A 10,691-nucleotide genomic window follows, 5' to 3' on the forward strand; every position below is an offset into this window, starting at 1 on the left:
CAACTGAAATGAGTGCGGAACAAGAGGAGCTCAACAAAAATCTGACAAAATGCTGTTTCAAAGACCGGTTTAGATTCATCAGTTTGTGAACAGACCCTCTTAAGCCACAGCAGTGTTGAAGTAGGCAGATGATTTAGAGAACAAATGGCGGTCCACCTCCTGCTTGTCACTGGATGAAGCGCACCATTTCAGGAGACCATTTTACTTAAACCATGTCTGAATCTTTTTTGTTGTTTTTCTGCACTCACTCCAAGGTGGGGCGTTGTCACCGTTCACTTTCAGTAATTCATTTCTGCGACAACTGTTTCGCACTGTACATAACATCCCCTTGGTAATGATAGAATTGTTTTTCTTTTGAGACTTCAAAAGAGATTGTTTTAAAAGTTAATGGACATTAGTGAATGTTCGACAGCACATTACACGACTGCCATGAACTGTGACATTTTCCACACCTAATTGTCTCTTCCGGTGCTTAGGCTGTGGATTAAAGGGCCTTAAATAATACTCCAATAACCACCGAGTTATACCACAGCATTGTGTTTTATTAACTTAGTTGTGACGCTATTCCTGTTCAATATTTTAAATGGTTAATTTTCTGAAAGTTCTCAGATTATGGTCTTCAGGGACTCTGCAATTTTTTTTTTTTTTTTTTTTTTTTTTTTTTTTTTTTTTTTGACATGTAGCAAGAAATTCCACAATATAAGAATAACAGCAGAAAATTAAAAGTCTAACCCACAGACATCACCTATTTCGGCAAAATGGCGTATGTAAATAACGTCCCTTCCAACAATAGAGAAAAGCATACTCTTAACAACAAAAGAATTCCAAAACTTATCTAATTGTTTATGTCATTTCTAATATTTATATATATCCAGTAGAGAAAGTCCCATCCTTTTAACTCTTGAAGTCTTGGATTTGCCAATATTTCAATTTGAAACATTTCCCCTTTTCCTTCCATATTGTACCAATACAACACAAGTGGAACGTTTCAGTTTCTTTCTTAACATCTGCTACCAGTAATTACACAAAATGACAAATCTGCTGAGTTTCTACATCAGCCATTGCAATATTGTATTATTCAGTTGTTGGAAAGATGCATTTTTTACCCCAAAAAAAATTAGACAAAAAAAGAATGAAAAAGGACCCCTTCTGAGAAATTGACATGCTCTCGCTGCCTGTAAGGTCAGAGTCAAGCAACCTACACATTTTACATGCATTTTTCACCACAACTTTCATGTTCAACTCAACCTCTGGATGTGTGGTCTAGGTGATGAGTTACCACTAATTAATCAGTGCAAATAATGAGATTTACACCCTACCATAAAGGATAATTTGTCCCATTGTACATAACCAGCAGAACATTAGCCAGCAGCTGAGAAAACACTGCTCACTTAGTCAACAGGTTGCCTCCAGACACTTTTTAGGGCTTCAAGTTAATTTCTTCAAGTAGACACCATTTCTCAAGAATGTTCTATGTGTCAGCACAACTAAACACAACAGAACAACAAAATATGTGCAAACCATCTCATTTTAAATACTTGGGACACAGTGCTTCTTGAATTACATTGCTCACCGATGCCACCTATTGATTAAACAACAAACTATTCACTATACCACACATTTCAGTGCTGACCAAAATTATCCCCCCCCCCCCCCCCACTCCATTGTCCATACCCAAAAGGTCAACCACATAATGTCAATAAGACACTGGACATTTTATGGTCCCTGGTAGCTGGAGGGTAGGGAGGCCTGAGCTGACCCTACAACTGGCCCCACAACTGACCCTCTTCATGTGAAGACCACAGGAAAAGGAAACCCGATGGTATCAGGACGATATTTCCGCATCACTGGGTCAATATTTCTGCACCACTATCTATACACAAGACTCCAGTGACAATGGCATGGTGAAAAAATACTTAAACTACAATTCTAAAGAGATTAGTTTTGCAGATGAGCTGGACCTCTTAAAGCCAGAGACCACAAATGGTACAATGCTTCTATATTTTTCACTCATCCCTACTTGAATAAACATAACTTGATTTTGTTCATGGAATAATAAACAGTGCCATCAAGATATTTTTATTCATTGTAAGGTTTGGAAGATTTGATATCATCTGGCAGTGAGTCTAAATGCATCATCTGGATAAGAAAATGTGGTTTTTCTCTTTTGGATGGAGGATAAAGAAGAGACAGATATACATGTATTTGAAATAAAAGCAATGTGTTCTTCAGATAAATCTAAATAAAACGTCTTTTTTTCTAACAATACACGCTTACTAATAATATGTTAACTTCTTAAAGTGTTCCTTTGTAAAGTCTAGTGAACATCTTAAATGGATTTTAGACTTGATCATGAGAATAATTATATATAATAGATATTTTTATCGCCATAATCTCTCAAGTGAGCAGTATCCACTTTGTCCTGTCCAATTTCCCTGTCCATAATATCCATAATAATATCTTGATTTTTGTAGTTTAAGCCATACTTTGGGCGAAAACTAAAAAGACACACCTGCCTCAATACCCCCTCTGTCGACCCCCCCCCCCCCCCCCCACTCCCATCTGACTCTGAAACATGATAGAACAAAGAAAGTTTTGGAAGAAAATCTCACCTCCACCAGACAGAGGAAGCCGCCAGAACCCCCCTCCCCAGTTTACTCCCCTTTCAATTTCCCCCCCAATATCCCTGAATGGCACCAAGATTATTTTTCCGACCTCTGCCCCACTGCCAACCATGTGCACAATACTGTAGCACCAAGGGTATTTGTGACTCCTTGTGTAACGCCACTAATTTCACCCCAAGGGGATGTACATTGCCAGTCGACCATGGAGGAAGAAAAAGGCACCTCCATGCTTCACCCAGTGATGCTGTCAAGAAAACAAAATTTGTCCCCCGACGCGCTTTCCACCTTGTTCTTTTTACTGTGAGCGAAAACCACAAATATTCTTCCTGTGATGTAGAGCTAAAGTAAATTGAAAATCATGAAAGGTGTTTTATAAATTTTCAAATTTTTAGCCTGCAGCAGTGAAGCTGGTGCTGGAACCTTGCTACAATGGCGTGTCCTAAATAGAGGTAGCGTTAACACAAGAAAACAGGCCTCCCCTTGCCACAGGTGAGAAATCCTATTTTTACCCTTTTGTTTTAAATCAAACACTCACACCTGGACTTTGTTGAGAACTTCAGAAACATGCATCTTTGAATTTCTTAGCCCAGGGCGATGAAGGTTCTCCTGTACAAAGTATATACAATTTCAAAGGTTCCGTTTTCCTATTTTCTAATAATAGTCCATGATTTATAATTAGAAAGTCTCTCTTTCTGCATGGCCCCACAAAAAATATATTACAGAGACCCCAAATCAATTTTGCCACACAAACAAAATATTCTGAAATGGAAAGATAAATCAAATTCCTCATAGCCCACTTATGTTCCACATGAAATGCTCCTGCACAGGTCTTGAAAGAAAATGAAAATCACCACTGAATAATCTAATGATATCCAACCTCAGAACTTGAAATTCAACTTAAATTTGAAAATAAAAAAAAGAAAATTTCATAACTCACCACAGACCAAGAACCAAGCAGACACCATTGTACCACATCCAAAAGAATACTACTGCTATGTTCATTGAAGTGTGCTCCGTTTTTCAAACCAAAAATACCCTAGGGGCAGGCAGTAGCCTGAGGCTAAACCCCTTGAGCAGTTCAACCATGTCTTCTAATCGCGTTTTAGGCACGTATGAAATGCGCTATGTTAGGTGGTGTATTTCCTCACGGGTCAACCCACTTCCTCCCTCAGGCGTTACTCTACTATGTGAATGGACCAAACGGTGGGTTTAAAAAAAGAATTTGTTTACCTTCCCTTTGCAGATCTCCACAAAAGAGTGTATAGGTTTAGTGCCTTGAGTCACACGTCTTCAGGAGAAGCAGAATGGCTGCCTGCCCCTGCGACCTCAGCCATTCTCCGCCTCATCATGGCTCGTGGAGACCGGCTGCCAATCCTCGTCAAATTGCACAGAAAATGCTGCTTTCTTTTCACGCAAATTATTACCACTGTGACACCTGTAAGCTTCTGTTTGTTTATTTGGTCTATAAACCACACTTCTAAAGGCGTCTAGCAATGTTGGCGCTTTCAGGTTATGACATCGCAATTATGTCAACGTTCCCCCTGACCCCTCCTCTTCTTCCACCTGACCCTGCCTCTCATACATGCCTTATTTACTTTGTATTCCATCTCCTTGCATTGGTCAAATTGTTAATTCTGTTACAAATAAATACAATGTATTAAGAAATTGGATGTTGACTATTATTCCCTCCATTTCTGCGCCATTTCATCGAGCTGCAAAGGCATGGCTTTGTGACGGGCAAATAAAAACGCAACAAGGTTTTCTTCTCTCGTCAGGCAAGAAAAGTTAGACGCTGTGTCCACAGAGAAGGCAAACAATAACACTCCCCACGGACACATTGTGAAATGATGAGTGTAAAAAAAAGAAACTCACTGTGTTGGAAATAAAATCGGTGTACCTGATTCTATGTTTGGACCATTAATCCTTTGTGAATAAATTATGTTCACGGCAAATTACATTCAAGACTTTCTTAAAAATATATGGGAAAAGTATTTTTTGTTATGAACATTTTCAAGAGGATTATAAAAAGCACTAATAAGAATGATTTGATTGAGTATACATTACACTTTGGCTCAATATTTAATATCGCTGTTAAACAAGTTATGTTATGCCTGCCTATATGAAACACTTAAAGCATTGTTTATTTAGCTAAAAAATGTCTACATGATCTACTTTCAGCCCATTCAAATTAATGCTAACTAGCATATTTACACCTCACAGAAAGCTAGTATAGTTCATTCAAAAAGCCAGCCTATCCATTTCAATTCCAAGTCAATAGACCCAATTTTAAGAAAAGCAATTGAAATAAATTGAACAGTATTGGTAAATATTGTTTAAATAAGAGTAGTATTGCTACATTATAATATGAAAGATAAAATTTTCTTTGGACAAAAAATGTTAGCTTTTGGTTTACCTGTTAGGAAACTTGTATAAGAAGAGAATCTGATTTGAGGACGGGTAAAAATAAAAATTGCTAACAACAGACTATTTGTTAAGTAGAGACGAAAGCGGACAATTAAAAAAATTAAAATGTTTGCACTGAAGGCATGCAGGTCCGTATGTGTGTGGAGGGGGGGGGGGGGGGGGGGGAAGCATAAATACAACACCTTTTACCCAGATAAATCAGGAAATTATTTTAAGTTTTGATTGAAAGCAGTATATCACTCTTATGAATGATAAAGACAGGCTGTTTTCAAAGGCAAAGTTCTGAGTTCCTTGAAGTACCCTAACACACTTCACTCAAAACAGAGGAACTAGCGTGCTCCATTTCTTGAAAATCCTTTTGACCAGAAAGGACCAGAATGCTCACTAACTATTACTATTTTTCCTTAACTATTATCTTTTCAATCCTAATTAATCCTAATTTTCTACCTAAATATAATTCACATATAGAGGAATAAACATACAAAAAATGGGTCTTCCAACTTTTTTACTTTTTTTAATATTTTCACTTTAAGTGTCAAATATCCTTCCAAAATGGAAAAAAAATACCACGGAATGGCCCATACTTGTTGTAATGGAACCTTTCTTAACCCAACAAATATGGAAATATTTTAAGTCATTTATATTGAGTTACCTTACCAGTCAAGGTGGGTAAAAATCTGCTACTCAGAACTACGCGTCATTGGTACATCTTCCAAGATGAAACATCTGTCTCCATGGCATCAATGTAACACATTTACACCTTCATCGTACCCTTAAAAAGAAAATATATCATTTTTCTCATAAATATTATAAAATGTAAAACTAATGAACACCAAAAGGAATTACCACTAACAGCATCCTTCAATTCTGTTATATACACAAATACTAGTTGATATATGAAGGTCAAGGGTTTCAAAATACCAACATCTCTAGTAATGTTTATCAGTTGTAATAAAAAAAAACAAAGGTCACTCAGAGATTTAAAATAGAATTTATAATCAAATATAATGTATAAATGGCTTCCTTCAAGATGCATTCTACTCCAGACTAAAACAGACTAGGAATAAGCTACCAGAACATTGCCCACAAAGTAACATGGAACAAAAAGTCCCCACCCCACCTCGATCCAATATGCAATAGCTCTTTTAAACAAAGATATTGGGCCTATTCCACAAAAATCATAATGTATCAATACTCTCAATATTTCAACCACAAGCTGCATATTTATATCAACTAAGTCAGATTCAGCATGGATTAAAAAAGACAAAAAAATTCCAGTCTTCAATTTTTAGATATAAAGAATTTCCACAAAACTGATGACCGGGTAAAATATATACTAGTACAGTTTTCTTCCCTGGTACACTTTTAAAAATATCTTTTAAGTTTTTAAAATACTATATTTCTTAAATCCTATGGACATCAACCTATATATCTATAGATACAGTAAGTATTCAGGATGTCCACTGTGAGCACACTCCCTTACCATTTCTGCCACCACTATCTGCAGCGTCTCAAGAACCCCCTAAATGTACCGTTAGAAATACCCAATGGCAACTGTCAATATTTCCCTAGGAAGTCTATTCCCTCTTAAACTCGACAAAATGTTGACACATTAAGCCTAGTCGGTCTGTAAATTTTGTAGTTGACGGCTTTAATCCAATAAACTGAAGAAGGGATTAGGCTGAACGACCTTTAACAAGGCTACTGTTGGCTGTGATTAACACTTCAGTTTTTGACTTGGTTGGAATAGGACACCCTTTTGAAAATTTTGTTTGATCGAGAGATTGTGTTTTCTTGTTTAATTTTAAGATTTTGATTGATTCTTCTTTGACGACAAAGCTGACGTTAGGGTTGAAAATGTTTGAATTAACCCCTAGAAGCAAATCCATAATAGTTCACTAGTCAGGAACACATACTAGTGCTTCTTGGAGAGTAAAAAAAAAATACTAGTATAAACCTTCTTTCATTATCTTGCACTCCAAATTATGTAGTAGCCAACATGTCATTGCTTAGAAAGCAACATCCATTTACAACGACTTACAAATTTTGTGCCATTTTTTATATATGTATATATAATATTTTTCTTTAATGCTTGCATTTAATCTTTTAGTTCCTAAACTAGTCAGAACATAAAGTGGAAGAAGTCTTCATCACTTCTTTTGTGATTTACAATCAATAAAAATAACTTAACAGTGAAAAATGTAGGATTTTGCAAGGGGGAATGGGAGACAAGATTTCATAAAATAGTACTAATGAAGTTATATACAAATTCTTTTTTTTTTTTTTTCAATTTTTTTATTTTCTGAAATTTTCATTTATTTCACAGAAAATATTAAGTGTTAGATAAGAACAATATTTTAATTGGTAGGTCACCAGAATGGATAACTTGCTTTTTTGTCTCATTTTGCTGGTTATCAGTTGTTTTTAGAATGAAGAATGATGAAGAAGAAGAAGTTTAAGCGAGTAATGGCATATACAAAGTATAAGTTTATATCTATGTGGTATTTCTAAGTTTGAAACTCAACAGAGAGAAGGTTGATATGAATAAGATATCGCTAAAGAGACTCAGAAAATGATTTTTTTTATGCCAGAATCTCATACAAAACTCTTGTAGTCTCTCTGGAGTCTTCTTTCTAATTATGACAACATACAATCATTGCATGCCATCACACAGCAGGAGCACACTTAGCACACTCATGGCAGAGCTATTTCAGACCCTATTAAACCTCCTCTCTACCAAGGGGGGTGACATTTAAAGAATATCCACATATATCAGTCAGTTGCAGTGTGTATTTGAGCAGAAAAGTTGATGACGTGGTCTCCTTGCCACCTCTATACAGAGCAGTGACATCGTTCTATGTAGGTCTGCTGTAATCCAGAGAACCATGAAATAATTTTCCAGCTGATCAAGCAAGCTGCATGGTTGACGCGAGAGAGATGGACCAGATTTTTACGCCTCAGTGTTCGCAATTTTGTGGTCTAGAGGACAGATATGATGAGGTATTCTACCAGAGTGCATATTAACTGTGCAGTTTTACAGAGTTTTAAATGTTTTGGATCTAATTACTATGTACAGCAAATGTTGTGTTACATATTTGTGGAAATAAAAGTACAGATTAATCTGAAAGTTACAAGGTTACAAATAACCTAGACAGATAATATATTTGACAAATATCTTACAGTCAAGTAAAGGCGTACAAAAAAGTCTCAAATCCATGAAGCACTTGATCCACAGTATTTTATAAATGTTCACAGGCTTGTACACAAGCACTTAGAGATACTGAAAAGAAAATTTTCACTTATGGTAAAATTGCAGCATTTTAGTGTGTATCAAAGAACCATATGTCCCCAGATATCATATAAATGACCTCTAAGAGTGCATTCCCAGAGATTTAGATCGATCCAATGGACCATCCGGATCGTCCTAACTCCCTGGGGGTTCACGCTAAATTGCAGTCAGTCGAGAGCGCACAACAGTTGATTACCCCCTTACAGCTTTTAGTAGGCGGGACAGACGCTTAAGCCAGCTAAGCTGACAGTAATCTAGTAAGACTCCCCACAGGGATAGATCAATCTAAAATCTGAGGGAATGGGGTCTAACAGACCATTCCCATAACCCTATACTGACTGGCATCTAATTTTTTCTGTCGGAAGATGGTCAAAAAATGAAGGATTGATCAACAAAGATAAATTAGAAGACTACCAGAAATATCTGCCCCTGTGACAGGTCTAGTAACTATATCATACGCTCTGCTACAGAACCCCAAAATTAAGATGACTAGATAAGAAATTGGTAAGTAATGTAGTATATACTTAAAACTTGCCGATAACTGACATAGTCCAAAAGGCATGCTTTTGCTTGTATTTGAACATTTGAAAATGAAGAAGCTTAGCTGACAGATATCACAATGAACAGTCAGACACTTATTGCAAAATTAATCCAAACATTATTTTCTTGCAAAACTCAAGGAGTGGTAGGGTGGGGAAACATTTTCTCCTACTCACAAATCAATGTGTGGTCTATCCCCACATTTGGATTTGGCATTTAATAACAATTTTAATGAAATGATTTTTTTCGAAATGTCATTTAGACCAACTGGCTGTTGACAGTCATGAAAAGTGCACTAAGTCGAGTGTCTTAGGCCTCATTCATTTAAGCTGATTGCACTCAGCAAGAGTTCCTGCAGAGTTGGATCTATGTAAACTGATGGAGTTTATGGGAATTGGGTCTTATTCACATAACACAAGAAAATCATACAATGTTTTATAGCAGGCCTTTGTGCCATACAAAATACAGACAATTTTCTTGAAAAACTTCATAAAATGGTATGGCAACCACCTTGGTTCTAAAGGTAAATACTAAATTTGGTACACTTCAAACACACTTTCCTTTAAAGGGCTTCAACATCTAACTAACTTTGGAAGTATTAGAAGCTTTACAGGATCATAGGTCATTTTCAAATGCATGCAGATGACTTTTAATTATTAAGCTACAAAATTTAACTAAAAGTGCATGGTGTAGTCTTTTCCCTTTGCAAACCCCTGTATGAATTGCCATAGGGTCATTGGAAGCAAGTTGGGGAGACACTGTTAATACAGACAAGGTACAGGGTCTGTATTTTTCAATCTACTGTCTTTTATCCCTTCCAGTTTTGATTCCATGAGGACATATTAACCGAAGTTACATCCAACAATTAATATCACCCAGGGCATGAAATAGCCATTTCAGAACACAAGCTAGTAAATGCCAATTTAATGCCGTTAATGTTAAGATGGTAAAAACTAATGCTCATCAAACTGAGAACGTGCTAACAACAACGTCAAGGCCTCAAATTACTGGGAAAATGACAAGCACGACTGCAACTTCAACAAGGCATTTCCTGAGAGAGACCAGCAATAATTTACGATGCCAGTGTGCCAAATTTCAATTTACGTTAACACGGAGGACACTGTCTAAACACACTAATTAATGAGCAAGTACCGACTGTACTAGCCAAGAGTTTGAAGACGCCACAGTCAGTAACATAGTAAATTAGTAAAAGGACAGCATGCTGTTCACAGAGACTCAAAGTAAAATATCCACATTTTTAAGGAGTATTTTGGAGTCACTGAGGCTCTTTCTCCGCTCACACACAACCGCGTATAGGCTTGTTTTCACAGAATGCACACGCAGTCTTATATGTGGAGATAACAGTCACCGACTTACCGCACAAATTCATAAGCATAACTTCATCCGTTGTTTGGGGTACCTCAATATGCTAATGAGGTGGTTTATTTCCGGGACTGCAATCCCGCACTGCACCGCATTTCCTGTCACAGCTACCGCAATACCGCTTCAGACTCTGAGACTCAGTGCTCTTTTGATCAGAACTTGGGGAAGTCCAAGAAAGACATTACACATTCTTTTTTTTTTAAACCAACGTTTACACCCTTTTGCAATTTAAGTATCGAAAAAATCTTTCAGGTCTCCTAAATTTATCCAATGTTATGGAGCAGTGATTATGGACTACAAAATGTAATCAGTTTGGTGTCTCATCCAAGCACATCAAACACAATATAGCATCTTTGCAGCGTGAAGAATTTGTGGCCTCGTTGTCATCAAACCGAAGCTATTAGCACCAGTTCATATTTATAAAACTGCTT

General features: G+C 36.8%; 1 protein-coding gene across 8 annotated transcripts in view; it reads right to left on the bottom strand.

Annotated features, from left to right (window-relative positions):
* The window catches only part of LOC106174354 (brother of CDO), a 134,603-nt gene extending 124,268 nt beyond the window's left edge, over positions 1-10,335 (bottom strand). For 6 of the 8 annotated variants that reach the window (XM_087018329.1, XM_087018328.1, XM_087018330.1 and 3 more), the window contains exons 1-2: positions 10,255-10,335; positions 5,706-5,820 (exon numbers count right to left, since the gene is read on the bottom strand). The gene's annotated coding sequence lies outside the window, so the exon portion shown is untranslated. Of the gene's footprint in view, positions 1-3,561; positions 3,781-5,700; positions 5,821-10,254 lie in introns of those variants that run through there. The other 2 variants (XM_087018326.1, XM_087018327.1) reach the window with 2 other exon arrangements.
* Positions 10,336-10,691: the final 356 nt, after the last annotated feature.

Source organism: Lingula anatina, chromosome 7 (assembly GCF_051362555.1).
Source record: "Lingula anatina isolate TDL-2025a chromosome 7, LinAna3.0, whole genome shotgun sequence".
Classification (NCBI taxonomy): Eukaryota; Metazoa; Brachiopoda; class Lingulata; order Lingulida; family Lingulidae; genus Lingula; species Lingula anatina.